Genomic DNA, 25,515 nt, shown 5'->3' with positions numbered 1-25,515 from the left:
CATTTAGATGCGTATTATTATATTCCTTCGCATCTAAATTCCAAACAATGATTTTATTCAATGACAAATCACTGTTTGGGAGATATTATTTCTTAAACAACAGGGATGACATTATAACATATCATATGCATTTTCTTTATAAAATATTTAATTGTAACCTGTATAATTAATAAAAACAACTAGACAAATGAAACGTTGTTAGATCACAGTTATAATATATAAAGCTGTTTGGTGTTTTCTCAAATTATTGTGTCTAAACAATATAAGGTGTTAGTTTATGTATAGTAATACAGCAATTTGTATTTTGAATACGTTCGTTAGTTAAGGTTCATATATAGTTATAGTAAACTTTCCATTTGAATCGGTATCATATACATGTAGCATATTAAGGAGTTTAACATAAAAAAGAAAACCATTTCATAAATAAAATATTTGTGAGGGCATATCAAATGGTAACAGTCGAATACAGAGGAAATAGATAAATGATAAACAAACTAACAGTCCATTTGTGCGCGCGTGCGAACTCACGAAACCCTTGATTTGACTACCTATTAGGTGTCTTCATTTGTTCGGTTCACAATTCAGAAGCTACAGTATAAAGGTTTGGGCAGTTTTTGAGCAAATGTACTTTTTAATATAATGTACCTATTAAAATAATAGCTGAATTAAAAAAGAATGAAACTTTCGATAATTTTGTTTCAATAGCAATGGTAACACAGAAGTGTCGTTGTGCAGTAATGTTAAAGAAATATCTCACCGGTTTCATGTCAGTTGTGTCGAAAGTTTAAATAGCGTTATCATCTATAAATGCATTGTTTATGTAATTCTACATACAGGGCAAAAATATGCATTTTTGAGTTCTGTGCAGTATTTCGTTTAACAAGCAGTATACAATATGTATTACTCAGTATGTAGATATTTCTGCTTGCTATGTATGATGCTACATTAAATGTATGATATTTTATTACCGGCCTTATACATCCTGTTCAATCTATAAGCTTTATTAAACAAGTTTATACAACATCTTGCATCATCATTGACTGAATGTTTCTGAATCCGTATCATCCTAGTCAGTCGGTGTGTCCTGTTTCCGTTTTGATGGATTTCCATTTCGCTTTATTTGTTTATTTTTCAATAAAACAAAGAAAAGTGCAATGGAAATCCCAGAAAACGAAGACTGGAAAGCCGGTGACGATATAATAAGTATAGGTAGGTAACTAAAGGAAAGAAACACTAGTTTATCAAATGAGCATTTCCATCAAGTCTCTTTGGTTGTGTCAAATTCGTATCGCCCGACTTGAAAACAAGATTAACATCCTAGTTTGATAATTACTTCCCTACATATGTATTTTTATAATTCATAGACATAAGGTATTGTGTACTTTACTTAATGCATGTTGTTTTACCCAGCGAATTATCAGGGAATAAATTACAGTTAATACTGGTACGTCCCTATGAACCTGAGGAACAGGACGTGCATATAATTTAGTCTGATGCCAGTGTTTATTCATGGAAGTGTCAGGATCCGTAATTACTTTCAACGATTGCAATTGTTTAGTCATGGAAGAGTCGAGCCGACCACAAATCATATATATATATATCGTCATGGGAGTAAACCAAAGCAAAAATCTGAAGACTCCACAACTAATCATACTGGTCTGAGCATCTGAAGTTCTGTTTCAAGGTGAAGTAGAGGCATTCCAACTTTATCAGCGAGAACATGATTGCTTAGATCTATTTCAACAGAACTAAATTGCCATTTACTCAGAATCCTAAAGTGTTCAACTTTATGGATTCTTTTTTGTCTTTTTAGACAAGAAAATTACAAACTGAAAGTTAAAACCAAGAAAGAATATCCAACAGGGAAAGCCACGTTCTAAAAACGAAGCCTTCCCAAACGCAAACCCAGCACGCGGACTAAATAAAGAAACTTGAATTAATACCGGGAATAAAAATTACCTGAGAGCTTCGCAGTCCACTGCTACTGGAAAATTCAGATACAATCAGGTTTTTATTTATTTCGGAATAAAGACTATTCCTTAGCTAACATTCAACTGGTTTATACTTTTCGAATCTATTTTGACACAAATATGACGTCCATTTGTTTCTCTTTGTCTTGTTTGATATACTTCGACCATATATTTTGACGTATACCATCCATAATATATAAACTGATGGTTTTGGTTTGGACTGCGTCATGTAAACTTTGCTGATTTTGTTTCGGACCTCTTGATTCATATTTCAAAATGGTGCAGAATTTAAAAATATTACTTTATACTAACGTAACATTTACAGAGTTATCAAACAGCTTCAGACAGGCATAATTAGTGATGAAAAAAGAGAGAACAATATTCGAGACTATTCGGTGCTCAAAGGCAAATGATAAAATTAATGTTCCTTATCCCTTTAACATAAGAGTGTTCTTCTTTTACCATATATTGTTAAAAGATTGGCAAGATGTTAGAATAACTCGTGACACAATCCATTTTGTAAATGTTACTGTAATTATTCTTGTTGTAAACACATACCTTGTTGTTACATTAAGGATACAACGAGATTACAGGAAGAAATTATCAGGTATAAAAGAGATAAAATACAGAAGAGAACATCTTGCCTGCCACAAGGAACAAAGTCAATTCCAGATAATCAAGTTTGTAAAACAAATATGCAATAAGATACCCATCCAATAGCTGTTGGCTAATAGAAATAATGTTCAAACGTTAAATTGGTTTCTTTCTTTAGAGACATTGAACGGAATCTAAATTAAGAAAAACACCAAGTTTATTTTTTTCTGTATCGTAGAAAGCACCTGATAACTAGATCTTACTAAACGTTTCATCAGATAAAAAGAATTATTTTAATAACTGCTTCTTACCCCCTACCAAATTTCTAGTAATTCAGTTGATCAATTGACGTCACGTGAAAACCGTATATGTACTATACACTATACTAGCCAGGTCGAATAAGGCCTTCCATATTAATATACTTCCCTTATTTCTATTAGTGACAACATGCAGTCGAATTGCTTTGAAGAAACGATAGGGAATGAAATAGTTTTCATATGTTACGCTGCAGGATATAAAATACTCAACAAACAACTGGATCTCTACGTGACACATCTTGACATTTTTCCTGTTTATGGCTTTGTCTAAATACGTAACGGTAAAAATTACCTTAAAACTTTATTTTATTTTTTTTTTTTTTGGTTGGGTTTAACGTCGCACCGACACATTTTAGGTCATATGGCGACTTTCCAGCTTTGATGGTGGAGGAAGACCCCAGGTGCCCCTCCGTGCATTTCATCACGAGCGGGCACCTGGGTAGAACCACCGACCTTCCGTAAGCCAGCTGGACGGCTTAAAACTTTAATACTTCTTTATATCATGAAATGTAGTCGGGAATTATTGACTCGGAGTAACACTGTGTACCTCATAGTTTACTTTTAGTCATGAACACTACAATGACAAACCGATTAATATGGTAATTAGTGTAACGAACAGTACTTGTTTTAAAACAGATTCTCGCGCATTGAATATAAAACATTGTAAAAGTGTACAACGTCGGTTTTATGCACGAACTTTAATGTGAATGTGTGTTTGTTTTTTTTTTTTTTTTTCATTTTGCTTACATTTTAATAATCTTTAAAAATATTTTGACCTTTGCAAGCGAATGTTGCAGCTTATAGTAAGTAAAACAAAACCTTTACTTTAAGCAACTTTCAGCGAGATATCCTACAAGCAATGATTGTTTTTAAATGTAGGGACTGGTCTGGTCGCTGTCTTCCTTTAGATCGTCTGAATTTCTTTAACATCTTCGCTGATTGATACATATCGCTTACACTTTGCTCGAGGCAGTGCGTAGTCCCAGATAATATAGGTGTGCACATAAATCAAAACATGTGAAACGTTCCAAATTCCATTAATCGTCGTTATTAACGAATATGTAAAACTAGAATGCTAGTTGTTATCACAAATGGTTACGAATAAATCTTGTCCTAGTGGCATATTTAAAGAAGAATCTTCGTTCGAGGTGAAACCCCGGGGTTTGCGAAAAATCCAAGGGGATTTGCGGAACCCCACAGGGATGAACAAATGTAATGCCTTCATTATTGCCCACTGTCAATATTAACCCGATTGATGCTTTAAGGTATTGTTATGATAACTCGTTATCATGTCGTTAATATACCAATGTGTAAAAAAAAAATCAATGCAAACTTGGTTTTGTTAAGAGGATCACAAGGATGGATTATGTCAAATCATCTCTGAAAGTTATGACGATAAATACTCATAAAAAAGGCTAGTGCCAGGATAGGGAAATCTAAGTTTTATTTAAATCCAGAAACGTTTTACACGACAACTAAGGGTTTACACTGTTCTTCTTCTACATTGTATTCAAAACAAACATAAAACGAGCAAAAAATGCACATAGGTATCCATATAAGGACTTTACTAGATAATAATGAACCATTCGTCGAAAATCTTATAACAAAATTACTCAGCCATTTTTCTTTTACATTAATTTGTAGCACTTCTTTTATTTAGTGTGCTCTTTAATACTGGTTAAATAAACTTCATGGCAGTTTTCAAACATATATTACGTGATTAGTACGTAAGGGGCTGGAAAGATGTAAAGGTTTATTGCAAATGCCGGTAATGAAGTATTTCGACCCCCATAGAATAACGACCCCCCGGTCATTATTCTATAGAAAATGTGACTCCTTTCCTGTAAAATATTGACTCCCCTTATAAAAAACTGACTCCCTTTGAAAACTCTATAGAATAACAACCCCCGGGTCATTATTCTATAGAAAAACTGACCCCTCCAAGTAAAATACTGACTCCCTAAAGATGACTCCCTTCGAATCTCATAGAATAACGACCCCGGTTATTATTCTATAGAAAAAGTGACTCCTTCCATGTAAAATACTCACTGCCGAAATTACTACATTCGAACTCTTATACAATATCGATTCCCGGACATTATTCTATTTAAAAAAGTTACTTATTCCGTGTAAAACACAGGCTCCTAAAAAGACTTTCGACGATAATTATTATTTACCAGATTTTTATAGCGCTCTTTTCATCTACAAAAAAAAACGTTCAAAAGCGCTGAAATAATATCTATTAAAAAGTGATCCCCACCAAACCTAACGGACAATTTTACTAGATCTACAACTCTAATACCCTCCTTTGCCAATAGTTAACATTTTGATTGTACTACTACTACTGATGCCGCTACTTCTATTGCTATTACTACATGTATTTCTTCTTCTTCTACTACTACTACTACTACTTCTACTACTACTACTACTACTACAACTGCTACTACTGATACTACTATACCTGCTTCCACTAATACGTCTTGTACATCTACCTCTTCTTCTCCTGCTGCTGTTATTGCTGTAACTTATTTCTCTGCTGCTGCTGCTGCTGCTGCTACTGCAACTGCCACTACTACTACTACTACTACTACTACTACTACTACTACTACTTTCTATTGTTGCCGCTACCGTACTTTACTGCCACTGCTAAGTATTGCAACTTCTATTAATACTAAGTTCTATGCTAGCAGTTTCTTGTGCAGTTTTCTTCTGAAGAATTACTTCATACCGAAGTTTGCAGGGATTATTGACACTGGTGTGTTTTGTGAACGTATTGTGAATTGTTATTTTCCTGAAAAAAAAATGTATACACCAAGATACAGCGTCTAGAAATAGAATCCCTTTTCCCGTTGCGGAATGCTCTGATTTCTGTATCAAATGATGGTATCTGGGGCTAATGGTCAAACGGAAGGACGGACGGACGGACAGACAAGGGCAAATCTATTGCCCCCCTCCCCCGAGTGGGGGCATGAAATGCAGCAATTAGGCCTTAGATACATGAGTTATCACTAAATTTGACCAAATGAGCGGGGGTCGTTTTTTTTATGGGAGTCAATATTCTTCGTGCGGTTCAGTTTACTTCACGTGGGGGAGTCATAGTACTATGATCTGAAGGTCATAATACTATCCTCTGTAATTGAGAAGTATAAACAGACATGGGTTCCTCTAACTAGATATCTTTGAAATAAGCATCAGCTCAGTAAATTCATCAATAAAATTAGTGAACCAGACATTAAAACACCGACAAAAAGAACTGTATGTACAAGCACAGCTCTCCAAGTCTCGACACAAGTCGTTATGTACAATGCTAATAGTATTACAATAGGCACGTTAACTTTCTCATATTTTTCTGTTTCGTTTAATCCTGATTGATGAATGACCCAATAAAAATCAGATTTTCCAATAATGACGGATTTCTCTCAATTAAATAAATTGTTCTTTTAATCATAACAAACAGTATACCACATAATATAAAGTTATAGGCACTCTTAAATCGTCCGGTATATATTTACTTTGCACAAGGTTATTATTAGGCAAATAATTTTTAACAACAGCTTGCAAAGAGTGCGATAGTCTTTTAAGTTGTCGCAGATGGAGCTCTGGTATTAAGGCAAATATAAAACATAGATCTACTTATACCGTGTTCACACTAGCAGAACGGTTTTATTTTTATTAGGCACTAATTGGCTATAATTGGTATTTGACATTCAAAACCCATCAAAATATAATCTAGTTTGCGTCCACACTAGGCAAAGAAATGTGGTTTAAATATATACATGCAATGTTGGAAGTTAACAAATATCTTGCGATAAGCAAAAAAGGTTACAAAGAATTGAAGCTAACAGAAACAAGAAGGGGTCATCAATATTTAAACTTCTGTGTTCATCTCAGAATTTCTGTTCATTTCATCTATTGTCCATTTTGAGCGTCAGCATGACTCCATATCGCAATTTAATGTTTTTGTTTCAACAACAGTCCAATTACTTTTGCCAGCCACAGCATCAATTGTTTGATATAAAAGAGAAACTTATGGTATTCTTCCTCCAAAAGGTAAGACCTGTGGATTTGGGATTGTAAAACCAGTTATAACCCACATTTGCGTTCACATTTGTAAAATAATGTAGCATTACTTTTTAATGTAGTATTAAAACCACCTCCCGAGGTAGTTTTAATGCTACATTACAGAAACCACTTGACCTTTACAAAATTCAGGTTTTACACCACATATAGTGTGGACGCAAACGAGTTTAAAAAATAAACCCAAGTTAATGTAGGATTAAAAACGTAGTCTGAACACGGTATTAGTGAGAAAGGTAAAATTGTTTGTTAGGGCGCGCTTCGACACTTGTCACAAGACTAGTCAACATTTTAGCCTAAATAGAAAATTGTGAAATAATGGCCACCTACGCTCAAACCAATAAGACAGCTGACACAAATGACGGAATTTCGCAATGCACATGTTTTCGGAAGACAGATGCAAGTGATTCCAACCGAGAATCACTCGGTCACTTAGGCCCTTAGGTCAATTATGTACCCTGTTGAGATATTGTCCTAAATCTTAAAATGGTATATCGTATATATACGTAGTTAATATAAAACTACATCCTGTTTTTACAGACAATCCTTAATAATATAATAAATCTAAGAAACATTCATGCGGAGGCTGATTCTTGACGGGAGTATGGTATTCATTTTCAATAACAGGAGAATGGAAACTATCATAACTCAAAATACAGGTTAATTTTAAAAGTCCTTGTAGGTAAAATGACAGTAATGTTACGATTCCGTGATTTCAGAAAGACGATAAACTGTCTGCGAACGTACAGCTAAGATATATAGATCAATTTCAAAGATCATCGCAGGTAAGATGTGAGTTATGTTACCATTACTCGATAAGGATAACGATAAACTGTCTTCTACGGTATGATTTAAAAGAAACGGAAATATCAATAATTTCAATATCTCGCAAACTGTTTAATATATATATATTTTGATGCACTGAACACATCTGAGCAACATAAAGGGAAGTCGATTTGACAGAGCCTGTTTTAGCGAGGAAATGAAGTTTAAACCCTCTTACTGCACCTCACATCGGTATTTAAACTGCATCAGGCGTTTCCGTTGACTGTAAATATTGTACAGAATATGAAATAATAATAGCTAATATAATCTACGGTGGCACAGGGGTGACATAGATGGTTTTTATATTAATACGTGCGCACGTACTAGTACATAAAACATCATCGCACATACTAGTTAGTACGTGCGCACGTACTAGTTAAATAAAATACCTTCGTACGTATGAAGTAATACGTTTTTTGTACTAGTATGTGCGCACGTATTAGTTTATGCGTGCGTAGATGTTTTTATAAACTAATACGTGCGCACGTACTAGTACAAAAAACATCACCGCACATACTAGTACGTGTGCACGTACTAGTATAAAAAAATCTTCAAACGTATAAAGTAATACGTGCGCACGTACTAGTACAAAAACATCGTCGCACATACATACGATGTTTTTTATATTAGTACAAAATGTACGTACGCACGTTCTAGTATGTGCGATGATGTTTTTGTACTAGTACGTGCGCACGTATTACTTTATACCAACGAAGATGATTTTATACTAGTACGTGCGCACGTACTAGTATGTGTGATGATGTTTTTGTACTAGTACATGCGCACGTATTAGTTATTACGTGTGCACGTTTTACTTTATACGTACGAAGATGTTTTTTATAGTATGTGCGATGATGTTTTTTGTACTAGTATGTACGCACGTATTAGTTATTACGTGCGCACGTATTGATATAAAAAGCATCTACGTCACCTCTGTGCCACCGTTATAATCTCCATTCGATTTCATTTTTCTCTCAAATAAATGAACTTCTTTTATACTAGTCAATTTCATTTGCCGAATAACTTGTTTTTTATATTCCTAGAGTGATATTGAGCATAGTGTAGTCTATCTGTAGCTTTACTTGGAACAACTACAAATGAGTGATTGGCTCAACAGTTAAAATATGGAAATAATAAAAATCTGAACTTCTTAGAAAATAAACAATTATTAGCAAAACACTTTATTGAAAATATCTTATTAGCTGGAGAGTAAACAGTTGTTATAAAACAGACAGAAATAAAATATACACACTATTTTTCTCAATTATATCGGCTTAGCTTAAGCCCAGTATATGACCAAATAGGATTTTCTAGTAAAGAAGAAATCCGCAATGAAACTAATGTTGTAGACAAACGAAGGACTGTAAAAGCTACTTTATATGAATCAAAGATAAAGTACAGTTCAGATAAAGGTCGGCCATAAAAAAAAATCATACATTGTACTAAACGATTTAAGTAGCATAATATCTACCAAGCAAGTAATTAAATCGCTTCCTGTCTTTAGATCCTCCGAATGCCTGAAACATCGTTTGCAAAGCTACCATAAATCAGTTATCTCATTTCGCTTTCACCATGTTCGTGACATTGCAAAATGTCTTGGATAAATTAGGCACTCAGATGAATTTATCCGTGTATATGTTTTCTGTTGACTTTCCGAGATTCCATTTACTGTCATCATCAGCGAATATGGAAAAATGACATGGAAATCGTACGCATTTCCACTAGCTTTTGATAAAATCTTGCTTTTAAGCAAAGAATACGTGAAAATTCTATTTCAAAGAAGAGTCTTCGTTTCAGCGCAAACACCGGGGGAATGCATAAAATATAATAACAGTTTAAATTGTCTGCAGTCAATATTAACTCGATTGACATTTTGTGGAGATGTTACAATAGTATTCATATCTTCAATATTCCGCCGTAGAATTTAAACTTTTACAGAACTGGTTTTGTTGCGAGGATCGCAAAACTTGAACAACATATTTCAAACTGTTCTGGCAATAGCAGTTTTTGTTTGTTTGTTTTGGGTTTACCGCCGTTTTTCAACAGTATTTCAGTCATGTAACGGCGGGCAGTTAAACTAACCAGTACTAACCAGTATTCCTGGATTCTGTACCAGTACAAACCTGTTTTCCGCATGTAACTGCCAACTTCCCCACATGAATTAACAGAGGTGGCGGACGAATGATTTCAGACACAGTGTCTTTTATCTTAACATGTGAATTTTGCCAAAGGCTCTTCTTTGAATTTTCTGTCGACATGTCAACAAAAAATATGAAAACTGAACTTGATTTTTTTAAATTTTGCTATTATTTATACAAAAACTTCAGGTTCAAAGGACAAATTATCATAATTTTACAATTTAGGTTGTCATAATTCACGGGTTCTCTCCATTTTACATATACATATTAGATAGGGTGAATACACTCTATGAACAGAGAGAGTTACACAAACATAAATTTTGCCAGCTTCTTTCACTGCAATATTTCTAGAAAAAATCGAATATTTTTTTCTGATCGGTTAAACATTTGTCCTGTTTTTATTTCTTCTATAGACAGTATTGATACATGCCTTTGTGCGCGAATAATTAATCAAAAATATATTGCATGATCCGATTCATGTTATAGTGTTTGAAGGCCTGTATATACACAATTTTTGTATAATCGAGAGAGAATTTATCTCAACAAGGTGTTTGATTTTAAACTCTGACCTGTCATTTCAAGTTGTATTTGTGAAATTATTTAGGTGAGAAAGTCATAAAATGATGATGTCTAGCACAAATAATGAATTTTTAAAGCGGCTTTACAAACTGTTAACACAAATTCTACATTTATGTAAAATATATCATAAATGAAACAGAAAACATGTTTGAATTAGATAAAAGGAGCCGCGCCGTGGGAAAATCAACATAGTGGCTTTGCGACCAGCATGGATCCAGACCAGTCTGCGCATCTGCGCAGTCTGAGCAGGATCCATGTTGTTCGCTTTCAAAGCCTATTGGAATTAGAGAAACTGTTAGCGAACAGCATGAATCCTGACCAGACTGCGCGGATGCGCAGGCTGGTCTGGATCCATGCTGGTCGCAAACGCACTATGATAGTTTTCTCATGGCACGGCTCAAATGATTTAGGATATTCACAAGGCATGACATCCGTTCTGAGGTTTCCTGTTTAATCAGAATACTAAGAGACTTTACAAATACACGTTATTATAAGTAAAGCATAAGACCTAATGATATCCCGATTCTGGTACATCTTTTTAACTTACAAATGCAATACAGGTTTGTTAATAATAATCATTGATGTCTACTATACAATTTATGAAATAAGCAGTTAATATTGTACTTGATCAATAGAATTAATCTGTTTGAAGGTGCTTTGGAATCATAGAACATAGATCAAAACAAAACAATGTAATGGCAGACCATGTTTGTGACAGGTAATGAAATGTTCAGTATCCTTCACATCCCCTATCAACACCTAAAGAGAATTGTTAATATACATAGTAAGATTAAATAGAGTTCATGGTTCAGAAAAGAAATTACTACTCTGAAACTATCTGTATTTACTTAACAATACACACTAATCATTGTTATCATTTACAAAAACATAAGGTTTTGAAACAAGTGTCTTTGTGCGGCAGAATCAGTGTCACGGTTGAATGACATTGGTCCACTCAAAATTATGACTGTATTGAACTCTTTGTAATGACGAATATTTTCCACCTTAGAGAAACCAAAAACTATGAAAACTGGTGTTCAAGTAACCGTGCCTCATTTAATTTTCAATTACCATGACATGCCTTTTATGCTTTGAATCAACACGTGATCTAAAATAAGCAAACGGATTTGCATTTCCGACTAAAGCTGAAAAATCATAACACGTGAAGTGTAAAAAAACCAAAGTGCGTTTCGAAAATTATAATCCTCCTACTGTCTCACTTTTCTCTTTTTAAGATATTTAATCTTGTCATATTGAAGTTCCCGTCAAAATTATGAGACATTTCCTGTGTTTATCATCGCCTGTCTACATCTGATGTTTCCTGTGTTTATCACCGCCTGTCTACATCTGATGTCATAGTATTTCCAAAACAAATGTAAAATATCAGCAACAAAATCTCCATTGCAGTTTGATAATTCAGCTGGAATGGCATATAAATGGTTTGGAGCACGATGAATCGGTTTCATCTGCCCGATAGTGCTTTAGACACTAACCGTTTCAAGGCGGAGTTTTGTCGACGCGTGGTTACTGTTTAGCACGAAAAATGGAGAATATATTCGCTATATTGTATGCAAAACAAATACATAGATACATTTCGAACCTGGGTAATCTAAAATGTTACCAAACATCTAAGGCTGTGAAACTCTGTTTTACATTTTTATAATGATCTATAAACCAATTGGCATTGATCGATCCATCAAAAATGTGGTTACAACGTTACGCAATTATTCTTTTATATTCTAAATATAACACGTTATGTCTAAGATTGATACACTTAGTAACCGTGCTTTGTAGAAAGACAGACAATTCTTGATACAAATGATAAAATCAACGTTGAATTCAGATATAAATGAACGAAGAAAAAAAAAATACTTTGATCATATTGGGAATATGTACTTTAATGTTGTAATCTGACAGCTTATTTACTCACATGAAAGCAGGAAAGAACTGAAGCTCTGGAAGTACCGGAAAGCATATATAAGGTTTGTTAAATATCTAATGGAATTTGGAATAGCATTAAGCTTAATATAATATCCGCATACAAATACTGAAATTATAACATTTTTCATTTAATAACTTGACCTTTGAACATTTAAAAGCTTACTTGCGAGAGAACAGACACCATTGTTAAGTATTTCAGTTAACTTTAAAATGTGTGTAATAGATACAAAATGTTTTATTATTATTTCTGTCCGTATATATTGTTGCATATGTTTCTTATATATAAGAACATTTGTAAAATATGATAATGGAAACATTTTTTTTTATATTTTCATACCTAAAATGTGATACAGACAGCTTTAGCATAGTTTCCGTCACATTTTGGTGGATAATAAATAACTTTAAAACTCCTTTGGTTACTTCAGAAATACATAATGGTGACTACTTCATTTTAAACAAAAGATTTTAGTGGTTTTTTGTTGTTGTTTTGTTTTGGGTTTAACGTCGTTTTTCAACAGTATTTCAGTCATGTAACGGCGGGCAGTTATCCTAACCAGTGTTCCTGGATCCTGAAGCAGTACAAACCTGTTCTCCGCAAGTAACTGCCAACTTCCCCACATGAATTATCCGAGGTGGAGGACTAATGATTTCAGACACAATGTCGTTTATCAAATAGTCATGGAGAACAAACGCCCCGCCCGCGGATCGAACTCACGACACCGCGATCCGTAGACCAACGCTCTACCTACTGAGCTAAGCGGGCGGGCCAAAAGATTTTAGTCGTCGACAATGCAATGATAATTGTTTTTTCGCATTATCAAGTTCCAAAGTTCCTCTAAGTACGTTTGCTATTCTTGTAAAATTGGTGTCATCAGTTGCGATTGATTCGTTTTTAAGAGCAAGGCTACAACTAGTTGTTACGTTTCTAGTTGCCTGGTACTTTATGAGGCAGAAAAGAAAGTTAATAACACTCTGGCCGCCGCAAGCTACTAATTTCTTTATGGAGCCTGTGTTTATAACCAGGCAAAGGTTTCCTATAAACACCTTTTATGTTGTTCATGATGAACTTCTATTGAATTAAAGGATGTCCTTATCCGAGTTGTTTCCGCTTATTAACTGAAAAACTTTTGTGTTAAGAGGAAATTGCTAATCGCTTAGAACGGAAATGACATGTGCAGTCGTATTGTATAGAACTTTAAAGTGTATTAGCCTATGAACTGAGAAATAAATAATTATAGGTTATAAGATTTGTATCGAGAAATATGCACGAGTTCTGCATCTACACTTAAAATATAAATGATACAAATTTGTTATCAAGCCTGAGTCAAATTGGAAATATGGTCGTTAAATAACCTTTAAACGCGACGACATACATTAATTTGACGTCATAAACGACGTCACACCCGATATGAAGTTTGAACGTCAATATGGAAAATTAATGACGTTTCAGGTTCCATTGACATTTAAATGAAGTTTTTAAATGAATATGTAATAATAGGTTATACTGTTACATTAGTCATCACTATAGCGTCCTAATATTCCAAGTTATTTCTTAATCTTTTGTCGTGTACCAAAGCATTAAAATAAAGTCAACATATGAATTTTTAAAACGAAAACAATGTAAACATGAAGGAAAACGGAGTGTTCTCGACGTATTCTCTCGATTTAAAACAAATTCAGACATACACCGTAAAGATGTCATATTTTTGCCATTTATGTACCGTAACGAATTGTTTAAATGTTTCCCTAATGACCAAACACATTATTCAAAACCGATTCATATAAAAACAGTGCAAAACAGATGCATCAAGGATGTTCCGGTAAAACACTATTAATTTCCGGAATTCGGCAAGGAAAAAAAGTAATAAACAATTCGTCTGAAACGCTTTAAAGTGTCAACAGGACAAAAAAAGCAATCTGTAAAATTTTGACATTAGCGTCTGCAATACATTTTGAATAAAATCTTGACAAAATTTTTTAAATATTATTAAAACTTATCAGCGAGAAATATACGTGTATTACTATTTATGCCATTTACAATTCTTTAAGTACTTATTTATCAATAATTGTATCCAGGCTGGTAAATGTGTATTAAAGTCACACGTTAGGTAATATAAAAGGATTTCGTAATTCTACATTAATCTACATGAATTAAAAACTGGAAATAAATTTCACTTGTCACTTACCTCCAAATCTACGATTTCTTTTGTATACTTATTTCGAATGATAATTATTTGGGGGTCTCTTATCTTCCTCAATTGAATCCCAACAACTGTGGGTGTCTTTGCACATGTTTGTCCAAATTTCTTTAATGCTGCTGTATCCACACCTTTAAAACTGTTTGTATTGTGGAACTGATGCATCTTTAAAACAGTAAAATAAGAGTATCTTGAGTCTTTCTAAAGTGTTCTTTTTTTTGTAAATAACTGAAGTTGATTTCAGCTACAGATTCTTTGGAAATTCCATGAACACTATGTTTAAATATACTCTTGCATGGCAATATCTGTTTTATTTCCAACCATAATTCCAATACTTGTCATCCTTTAAAATCGAATACACCTCCACAAATCCTATACAACACAATCTAGCCGAAGACGACGACGCCTGTACCGACGCTGATTTTTTCTTTGATACTTTTTTTACTGTTTAGCTTGATGATTGCGACCTTATCCCAGCATGGTTATTGAATTAGAATATATATCATCTATCATTCTAAGTTGTGAAATTGTTTACCTAGCATAAATCATTAAATAAGTATTGTCTAGCACGAATCATGGATTTGATTTCCATGGAGAATTTTAAAGTTATATAAACTCATGAAATATATTGATATACTTTTCATATGAATTACATTATTAATGGCAAAAGAATACATGAGCCGTGCCATGTGAAAACCAACATAGTGGCTTTGCGACCAGCATGGATCCAGACCAATTCGGCATCCGCGTAGTCTGGGCAGGATCCATGCTGTTCACTAACAGTTTCTCTAATTGCAATAGGTTCTAAATGCGAACAGCATGGATCCATGCTGGTCGCAAAGCCACTATGTTGGTTTTCTCATGGTGCGGTTCATATAACTGAAATGAAATGATTCACTTCCATTTAAATCAAACTAGATATCATTTTTGTTACATCTTTATATATATGCATTCAGAATACCAATATTTGAAAAACACACCACGACAAACGTAAAGTAAACCACCTTAAATAATCTGTGCCTTTGAATTATCCATAGTAATTTATACTAAACTATTGGTAGAATATTACATTTATTATTGTATTTGATTTTCACTGAAAATGCACCTATTTAATTCACATCAAATCTATTGTCCATTTCATTTCGAAATAGTTTTGAATATTGACCGACAAGCCATTCAGTAAGAGTGGAACGTAAAACAAAAATCCCATATATTGAGTAAAATGTTGATTCCTAAACACACTTATAATACATCAGGTGTGTTTAAAACACGCTTTTCCTGGCAATGGTAGGAAGCCCTTGTAATGTGTCATTTTATTCGCCCTGTAATCAACGCATCGAATACTAATTCACTCTCTCTGTGTTCCTTTACTAGTATCAAAAAATCTTCGTGAATGGCATTTTCTCCGCTGTGAAGCTTTGAAGTAATGTTACGCTATTTAACGACATCGATCCATGCAACGTCATTGGCTTTCTGATGAACACTTTTTGTTGACGTCTAGGTTTTTTTTTCTACTACCTATCATGGAAACCAAATATGATAGCAGCAGTGATTCATTATGTGTAAAATTACCGTGAAAATGTTTAGTTATTACGTGAATCAATAGCACCATATATCGCACCAAAAAATGCGATTCCAACTAAAGATTAAATATGATCATTGAACAACTCAAGAAACTGCAGGGCGTTCTCAAGCATAAATTTCGTATCGAAGTCTCCCTTTTGCCATTTCTAAAATGTCAAATCTTGTCATATTAGGAATCGAGCAGAAATTATTGGATATATTCAGTGTTTATCTTCATCTGTTTGCCACCGATGATGAATTATACCCTTAAAAGATGTGAAATATTCGTGAATAAGGATCTTTTTCATTTTACTGAATGATATAATGATATATTATGTTTATGTATACTTATGCTAAAATTTGCAGCTGGTAGGAAATGAGGTTAGAACAATAAAATACTGTAACAATTAATAATTGGCTAAAAATAATTAACATATTTGAAGAAAAAAAACACTTGAAAGTAAATTGCTTATCAACTGAAAGATTTCACAATGTCAAATCACTTGCCCTTCACCGATATGGGTTCGAGGCTCACTCAGGGCGTTGAATTGAAGCCATCCAGCTGGCTTTCGGAAGGTCGGTGGTTCTACCCAGATTCCTGTCCGTGATGAAATAATACACGGATGGGCAACTATGATCATTCTCCATCGTCAAAGTTGCAATACGACCTATAATTGTGTCCGAGTGACGTAACGTCCCTCCCCCCACCAACGTCCCAAAAAGAAAGAACTCTCAAAGCCTGGACACCAATTGTTATAAAGAGAACAATAAATGTAATAGAATAAACCCATAATTTTACTCATTTATTTCTGCTTAGTTGAGACTGATAAATAAACAAATCAAATCAGACTACTTCTAATTAAGAAAACTTCCAGTTTTTTCATTGCACACATATGAATGTCATTGGCACAGCAGAATATTCTAGATTGTTTCTTTTTTGAACCGTTTCCTTCAATTTGATTGGCTAACAGGATTTTTTCACAAGTGTGTAAAACAAATTTATTCGGATAACTTTTGTTCTGCTCCCGATGTTGGACTACTTTTTTTACTTTTTATTTATACTGCCAGTACTTAAAAATGATTGACTTGAAAACAATGACTATAAAAAGAAACAAAAGTAATAAATGTCATATTTGTTTTTTGTTTTACACACTTGTAAAACCCGAAACCTCGTACACATATCGGATATGTGTTCTTCGGTTTCGGGTTTTACAAGTGTGTAAAACAAAACAAAATATGACATTCATTCCTTTAATATTTTTCATGACTCCTTGAATAAATCGCCGAACATATTTCAGATGTCATGTAATAAAATACTTACTGAATGGCTTGCCTGTCAATAGTTTAAACATTCGACCCACGGTCCTTCTAGCCTCGGGCGAAAGTTTATAGAACATGTATTGACCGGCAAGTCATTCAGTAACTTACTGAGTAAGTGTTTCATGTACGCTTTGAATAAGGTACTCGCTAAATATTTCTATCGAAACATATTTCGTCAATAGGACTATAATTTTGCCTACTCTAAATGATTACCAAATGTAAATTATATCCTGTTCTGTTAAACACAAGAACTAAGGATGTATCCAGGGATCCAGCATCCAGGGATCTAGCACTGTTAGCGTTAAGAGACGCAAAAGCCTTTGAGACTGGCCTGTCATTGGAAAACAATCAACACTTAAATAGCTATACACAGACATGTGTCTATAAGATATGCATGACAATACGGAGCTAAAATTCGCGGATGAGTAAAAAAGGAAACCTAAATATGTTCCACACAGAAGGACATAGTATCTGCAATAACAGACATATCAATCAATAATATGAAAACTGAACTTTTTTTTTTAATTTTGCTATTATTAATACAAACTAGAAAATTGTCCATGGGACACAGATGCCCCCATACATGACAAAAGACACAGATCAACTTTGGGAAAACAATGCGTTGCTATTTTTAAAAAAAATGCAAAAAATAACCATTTATATAATGTACATATAAACATGCTTTCTTGAGATTTTTAGATACCTGTCCACCACAGCATTTTAATGTTGCTTGAACTATGCTGTGGTCTGAGAAGTATGTAGACAGGCATGAAGTTCATTTCTCTTCGTAATGACTGTAGGTAAAATATTTTCGGAGCTACGCGCGACAAAACATTAAAATGACAATTTTTTCCTGGGTCAGGGGCCATAACTCCTACAATACTGAATGAATCCGGACGCGAAACCCCAGGTGCACAACTGCACATGCTGACCAACGTTCCTGTAAACTTTGATGACTGTACTAAACTTAAGGTCAATACCTACATGTAAATAGGTTTATTTTCATTAATTTGCTGTGTCTACTGGAACTGGTTATTAGATGTTAGAAATTGTTAAATGTACTTTTCACAGCAGTAATTTTTGCCAGATTGACTTTTACAGATTTACAGGTAAATCTTTTTCTGATGTTTTAGATAATTTTTATGCCATAATATTTATATAGACATTACAAAGTTTTCATGTATTACAAGTATTTTATTATATTAATATATCTATTATACATGATTGTTATTCTGATACCGAGTTCGACGTCGTCCGATGATAATTTTAACGTTTTACGGAAAATGACGTTACGTCAAAACAGGAAGTGTTCAAATATTGTGATAGTTTACATAAAAATGCATGTTCATAGCTGTGATACGTATTTCATTCTTGATAAAGGGCAAGTGGTCAAAAATTTGAAGCAGAGAGTTTTTATTTATTACAAGTTACCAGAACTTCTTTTTGGGGGAAGATTGTAATGAAATAGCCAGTAGTAAAATGTACGCACTATTTTTCTCATTTATTTCGGCTGAGCGAAAGCTAAGTGATTTTCCAAATCAAATGCTCTATTAACAGTTAAGAAGACATTTTTTCTCAGCGAAACTAATTGCTGTAGACAGAACAAGGTCAGCTTAATCAAACATTGCTCAAAAATAAATAACGTCACTGTCACTTATCTGCCCTAAAGACGGAAATTCAATAAATGTCCAATTTGATTAATTGTTTATCAGGATAGGACGGAAATAGAATCCACTGGCTACAAATATTGTTGTTGTGTTTACAGTTACGTCAACAAAATTAAGATCTTATTGCGATTTTCTAGCTTTTGATTGTGGAGGAAAAATACAGTTGCCCATCAGGGTATCTTTAGGCATGGGTACATAGGTATAGATACACAAAGATTCCCTTAACATATACCATTAAAACTTTTAGTATCATATTTTGCAGATACGTCATGAATGATGAACAAACTGTTTTACGCGATATTTCCTATGGAGATACTGATAATGCTTGAAATGATTATTTTTATTTCCATGGATATGTTAATATGCAAAGTAAACATAATCTTTTCTTGAGTAAAACTCCCTAGAGAAAAACCCACTTTTAAAAATTGATGTTATTTACAAAAGGACTTGTTCACTGTAGTATGGAAATGAGAGTGATATTAAACATGATATAATAATGCTATCAATGTAAATATTTAATGACATTTTTCATTAAATTAATGAAGCCCCATTAGCTAATGTATAACAGTCACTATCGCTACACACGCACATATTCTATTAAAACTAGAACAACGATCCTTGCTTCCTTGCAATGGGTATCGTGTCTTTCTCGCACACGATAAAGCGTTTAAAGAGGTACCATCGCTGTAGTAGTTGGTCGATTCAAATTCATGGCACTCTTTTCGCGCCGGAAGTTTTGTTGACACACGTTGACATTGATCCCCTGGAGGAGGTGATGTCAATGATAAACAGGCTGTGAGAAGTTGAAAGCTAATAGACGACAAGAACAATTGTTATATCTTTACATAAATATTGTTGATTCATGCAGTTTTCAAAATCAATTTCATAAGACTTATACTACAATTTAAATAGATAAATCATATTATTGCATCCAGACCATATATTTTTCAGAAAGGAGTCGTTTAATTTGTTATAATTTGGTGTGTATTAGGGATTGTCACCTGTTAGGTTAAATCTACGACCTAATTTCAGAAGACAACAAGTGTATTTGTCAAAATGTTCCTCTAAATTTGGTATTTCGATATCGAGGTTTGTTGCTGGCTTCCCAAGGAATTTAAATCTTTCTGCATTTATCATTGTGTTGCCATAATTAACCGTGAAAATCACGCACATGAATGGTAGAAAAATATTTTTTGCGAAAAAAGATTTTAAAATGAAACAAACGCAAATATAATACCTTTTATCATCCTTTCTTAAATGTGCAAAGCAAAATTATTAGAATAATATCTAGAGGCATTAACTGTGACAACAAAAAATAACTGCACAATCGATTTACTTCAGTCCGTTCTAGAAAGGTTATAACGCAGTTTCGCAAAACATAATTATTATATCAACTGATCATTTCACTAACACATTGCTACTTTTTTCTCTATTGAAGATCACAAATCACTGTTTGAGATATATTATTTCGATTCTAACACGTTATCATGGATTATTATGTACGTCCTTGACGATATCCATCAAATATTTGCCTGATTTCTGTTGATTTCTTTCCCAGCGCGCCGCTATGCCGTCTAACGCCATGACGTAATAATTGTGACGTCAGAAAAATGAATTGTTGAATAATAACACAGTTTTCAGCCTTCTTTATTTAATAGGAAAACAGATCGGGTCGTGTTAGAATTGAACCCATGACACGTAACAAGGACTTGCACATTACAATTTCGTGCAAAAGGAAGAACACGAAATGATCCGGTATGAAACAGAAATAGAAATGGAAACTGCTTACCACAAGTAACAAAGACGTTTCCAGTTTGATGTTATGCAATAAGAATAACTTCTGCAGACATTGTCTGATAGTTATAGTATCTAAACTCTCCGTTTCATTTGTTTACATGAAAATTGTTTTATTTATCGTTTTGTAGTTATAAAGACGTTACGTCATTTGTTTTTAGACGTTGCGTGTATTTCTGAAGAAAGGTTAGCCAAGTGTTTTTTGTTTCAAAATTCTCTAATAATGTTTTTATGGAAATAAATTACAGAATCTGACGTTTGAGCCTAGTTGATTAAGGGCTTATTTATTATTCAAATTAAGATTGAAATGACATTACATTTTGCATTAGTAAGCTATCATTTATGATTTATTTATTTCAAGCTGTTTCGTTAATGACTGATCGGATGGTTACGAGTGTTTTCCCACTAGAATTGTCATAATAGAAAATGCATATTGCAAATCTTCATTTTACACAAAGAAAGTGCAAACGTTTTTTGGTAATTTATTTTTGTAAAATGTGTCAATAGAAACACAGATATTTATCATCAGGCTATTTTCAAGTCGGACTCATATTGCCAGTTCATATGGAATGTCGGCTTGGTTTGGCTAGAGAAAAAACAATGTCGTAATAAAATTTAATACTGCCTAAAGCAAAGAAGTCTGAAATTTCCATTAGTTAGAAAGATACAAGTTTACAGTACAACCTGATGAGATATGATGAGTGTTCCTGGGGTATACTTTATTTCCGGCAGTCAATATCTATCCGATTAATTTTCTATAATTTTGACGACGCAAATTTGTCATAATTGTATTTTCTGCCTGCATGTTATTGAAAATATTGCGGGATTGGTCTTGTTGAATGAATGAAATAATTCTATAGTGCGCGTGTCTGAAAGAAATTGTGCGAAATAATTTGACCAAACATTTGAAGAGCTGACAGTTGTATGTAGGTCTTTGAATTTTATAGTATGTTACCATGTCAAAATCAAATTCATGCATGTTAACAATTGACTTACGCTGAAAAATACTCGCGGGTCATGTCCGGCTCCAGAAAGTAACAAGTTAAACACGTAAATTATATTCAGACGTCGTTTATATTAAAGTCTTACCATGCAGCATCGCTTAGCTAAAATGGAAATTAGTTTGATAGATAAAAATGTTCACACTTAAACGTACGATATTCTTGCTTCTAACGTTATGAGTTCCGGTGTAAACAAACATTTTCGCTATTGAAATAAATATTGATAGCAATATGAATTTAGGGATTGTGAATACAATTTACAGCTTTACTTTTATCTACTGAAACTGCAAGTGAAAGTTTTCGTCTTTTCGCTTGTCTGTGTAAATATTTCAATATTCGTTGTAGGTTCTGTTCTTTTGTGTATTTTGTGTATCCTGTCTGCAGCTAAACAATTACTTTCTAGTTGGAGCAAATATTTCTGACCTATGTGTCAAGTAATATATTAACAAAAGTGCCAGAATGTCACAATATAATCACAGCAAATTTCTTTACTCTAGCCCCTGTATTTGCAAATGGAATTTTAATTTTGTGGTTGTTTAGTAATTATAGTAATTCTTTTGTTTTTCTAAATCCACATCAAAACTCCTTACCAGATAGAGATACCTTAAAATACACCTAAAATTTGAAAGTAACATCTATGTTGTACCACAGAAAAGTGATCTTGGTTTTTCCCTACGGTCAATTATAAAAAGTTACAATATAAGTTATTTATACTAACAACTAAGGGAAGTTAATCTTAAAAAAAAAAGAAAATGTAAGTCCACACAAAAATCCTAACCAGGTAGAGATTGGTCAAACTACACCTCAAAATCGGATGTAACATGCATGTTTTACTACAGAAATATGGTCTTAATTTTTCCCTACGACTAGTAATGAAAAGTTACAATATAAGCTATTTATAGTAACAACAAAGGGAAGTAATTATAAAGAAGGGACCTGCGCATGACACTTCGTCTCAAGATGGTGTACAATTGTGCCAAGTTACATCAAAATCCGTCCATGCATGAAGAAGAAATGCTTCGGACAAAGTTATTCTTGTATCTGACATTTGGCCTCTAAGTGTGACCTTACCCTTAGATCTAGGGACCTGGTTCTTGCGCAAGATACTCCGTCTCGTGGTGGTGAACATGTGTGCCAAGTTATATCAAAATCCCTCCATGCATGAAGAAGAAATGCTCCAGACAAAGTTTTCATTCTTGTATCCTTTGACCTCTAAGTGTGACCTTGACCTAAGACACAGGGACCTGGTTCTTATGCCTGACACTCCGACTTGTGGTGGTGAACATTTGTGCCAAGTTATATCAAAATCCCTCCATGCATGAAGAAGAAATGCTCCGGACAAAGTTTTCATTCTTGTATCCTTTGACCTCTAAGTGTGACCTTGACCTTAGACTTAGGGACCTGGTTCTTGCACATGAGACTCAATCTCATAATGGTGAACAATTGTGCTAAGTTTCATCAAAATCCCTCCATGCATGAAGAAGATATGCTCCGGACAAAGTCATTCTTGAATTTGACATTTGACCTCTAAGTGTGACCTTGACCTTAGACCTAGTTCTTGCGCATGACACTCCGTCTCATGATGGTGAACAACTGTGCCAAGTTTCATCAAAATCCCTCCATGCATAAAGAAGATATGCTCCGGACAATGTCTATGGGCGCCGCCCGCCCGCCCATCCGCCCGCCAGGGACGTTCCCATAATACGTCCCGTTTTTCAAACGGGCGTATAAAAAGGAAGGAGTAAAAATCTTCATTTGCACTGATATATAGCGTAACTGGGAGGTACGTGGTCAAGGTACCTTTAAGTAATCAGTTAAGCATTTTATCCCAAGTTGTTAAATGTGTGTACATTAGAAAGACAACAAAAGTGTATAGAAAAGACATATCAAATGTAAGACCATTCGATTGTACGGTGCCCCTAAAGTGACATGTTACGCACATTTTTTCGACTTAGGTAATGTGAGACTTTTTTTATTTCGTTTAAACGAACTCATTTCGTTTTAACGAAATAACTATTTCTTTTAAACGAAATAATTTCGTTTAAACCAGATCATTTTGTTTAAACGAAATAACTATTTCGTTTAAACGAAATAACTAATTCGTTTAAACGAAATGATTTCAGTTTAAACGAAATAACATTTCGTAAAAACGAAATCATTTCGTTTAAACGAAATAACTATTTCGTTTAAACGAATTAGTTATTTCGTTTAAACGAAATAACTAATTCGTTAAAACGAAATGATTTCATTTCGTTTAAACCAGATCATTTTGTTTAAACGAAATAACTATTTCGTTTAAACGAAATAACTAATTCGTTTAAATGAAATGATTTCAGTTTAAACGAAATAACATTTCGTAAAAACGAAATCATTTCGTTGAAACGAAATAACTATTTCGTTTAAACGAATTAGTTATTTCGTTTAAACGAATTAGTTATTTCGTTTAAACGAAATAACTAATTCGTTAAAACGAAATGATTTCGTTTAAACGAAATAGTTATTTCGTTAAAACGAAATGATTTCGTTTAAACGAAATAGTTATTTCGTTAAAACGAAATGATTTCGTTAAACGAAATAACTAATTCGTTAAAACGAAATGATTTCGTTTAAACGAAATAGTTATTTCGTTTAAACGAAATCATTTCGTTTAAACGAAATAAAAAAAAGTCTCACTTTACCTTAGTGGAATAAAAGTGCGTAACATGTCACTTTAGGGGCACCGTAGATTGTTTGTATGGAATATGTATTATTCAGTTTGGTAGTACATACCTTAGATGACGTCAAAGGCGATTGATTAACCGCTAGAGAGCATATATTCCGGCAACTGAAATTAGAGCTCTAAAATGAGTGCCAAAATATGGGACTGGTCACCCAAGTGCTTTAACTTTGAAACTATGCTTACTTAATTTGCTCAGTTTATAATTTCAATGGAAGAATTGAACTTTGAATTAACTGAATTAAGATATTGAAAAGTATATATTCGTAATTTGATCGGTAATTTAATCTTCATTTTTTTTACATTCGCCATGTATTCTTGAATCGATGAAAGGCTAAATCGTAAAGCTGAAACGAACATTAGGAACAATTCAGGACTAACACAATAACATCCGTAAATACATTTTAAGGTGACGTTCATCGTATTATCACTAAAATCTTCAAAGGCCTGCATATGTGTATACATTACATCATATTTTAAATTAGAAAGTATATAACCCTATACATTTTTGGGAAGGTCTATCTGTGCTAGTTCAATGCAAGTACAATAAGATTGAACATATACTTCTAAAAGCTAAACAAATATATAGATTATTTAATAGCAAATATATCCCAACTTTTATTCATTGTGACCAAGGCTCGACTGTTTTCAGACACATCGTATGTTTGGTGTTCAACACTTTTAAATTGGGCGTCATGCTTTCCTCAATGATTTTGTCTGACGAAAAAGGTGAACTACACTATAACAGGCAGTTTAGTTTTCTCTAGGACAACCCTTTTTGAAAAGATGTCTTCTCTTTGTTTCATCGATCCCTT

The 25,515-nt window shown here is 33.6% G+C and overlaps 1 protein-coding gene across 2 annotated transcripts in view; it reads right to left on the bottom strand.

The window, feature by feature from the left end:
• The window catches only part of LOC123538040 (dipeptidyl peptidase 4-like), a 251,428-nt gene that overhangs the window by 124,571 nt on the left and 101,342 nt on the right, over positions 1-25,515 (bottom strand). The window lies entirely within an intron of this gene.

The sequence above is a fragment of the Mercenaria mercenaria genome, chromosome 18 (genome assembly GCF_021730395.1).
Source record: "Mercenaria mercenaria strain notata chromosome 18, MADL_Memer_1, whole genome shotgun sequence".
Taxonomy (NCBI): domain Eukaryota; kingdom Metazoa; phylum Mollusca; class Bivalvia; order Venerida; family Veneridae; genus Mercenaria; species Mercenaria mercenaria.
Note: the sequence above shows the minus strand (reverse complement) of the source record. Positions and strands in the feature narration are given on the sequence as shown.